This window comes from Arachis stenosperma, chromosome 9 (assembly GCF_014773155.1).
Source record: "Arachis stenosperma cultivar V10309 chromosome 9, arast.V10309.gnm1.PFL2, whole genome shotgun sequence".
NCBI lineage: Eukaryota > Viridiplantae > Streptophyta > Magnoliopsida > Fabales > Fabaceae > Arachis > Arachis stenosperma.
The window spans coordinates 45,839,790-45,841,136 of record NC_080385.1 but is presented as its reverse complement, the minus strand read 5'-3'; positions in this window follow the sequence as shown (position 1 = coordinate 45,841,136).

Genomic DNA, 1,347 nt, shown 5'->3' with positions numbered 1-1,347 from the left:
CTAAGTTTGGTGTTGAACCCCCACATTCAAACTCTAAGTTTGGTGTTGGGAGGTTCCAACACGGTTCTGAGTATTTCTGAGGCTCCATGAGAGACCTCTGTCAAGCTAATGACATTAAAGAAGCGCTTGTTGGGAGGCAACCCAATGTTTTATAGTTTACTATTTTCTTTTGTTATTTTATCTTTTTTTTTTGTAGGTTGATGATCATAAGAAGTCACAAAAACAATGAAAAAAGCAAAAACAGAATGAAAAACAGGAAGAAAAACAGCACACCCTGGAGGAGAAGAAGTTGGCGTTCAAACGCCAGTAATGCTAGCTGTTGGGCGTTTAACGCCCAGTCTGGCACCATTCTGGGCGTTTAACGCCAGAAAGGGGCACCAGACTGGCGTTAAACGCCAGTAAAGGGCAACAACCTGGCGTTAAACGCCAGGAATGGGCATCAGCCCGGCGTTTAACGCCAGAAATGCCTCAAAACGTGATTTTGAGTGCCAATTGGTGCAGGGATGACTTTTCCTTGACACCTAAGGATCTGTGGACCCCACAGGATCCCCACCAACCCCACCACTCTCTCTCTTCTTCTTCACCCATTCACCAATCACCTCAACATCTCTTTCTCTTCACCACTCACATCCATCCTTCATAAAACACCATTTCTTCCCCTCTTTGGCCGAACACAAAGCCACTCCCTTCTTCCTCATTTCTTCTTCTTCTACTCTCTTCTTTCTTCTTTTGCTCGAGGACGAGCAAACCTTTTAAGTTTGGTGTGGTAAAAGCATTGCTTTTTGTTTTTCCATAACCATTTATGGCATCCAAGGCCGGAGAAACCTCTAGAAAGAGGAAAGGGAAGGCAAAAGCTTTCACCTCCGAGTCATGGGAGATGGAGAGATTCATCTCAAGGGTGCATCAAGACCACTTCTATGAAGTTGTGGCCATGAAGAAGGGTCAACTTTGATCAAAGGTTGGACCAAGTCCTCATAGATATCTGTGAAAAGGACGCCCAATGGAAGAGAAATTCAAGAGGGAAGCCGGTTCAACTGAGAAGGCATGACCTCAAGCCCATCACTAAGAAAAGAATGGAGCAAACAAGAGACCCCTCTCATCATGAGAGAGGAGCAACAAAGACAAGGAAGAGACATTGAGGAGCTCAAGCACTCCATAGGATCTCCAAGAGGAAGAACAAGCCGCCATCACTAAGGTGGACCCGTTCTTTAATCTCCTTGTTCTTTATTTTCTTGTTTTTTCGAAAAATTTTGCTTTATGTTTATCTATGTCTATGTCTTGTGATCATTAGTGTCTTAGTGTCTATGCCTTAAAGTTATGAATGTCCTATGAATCCATCACCTTTCT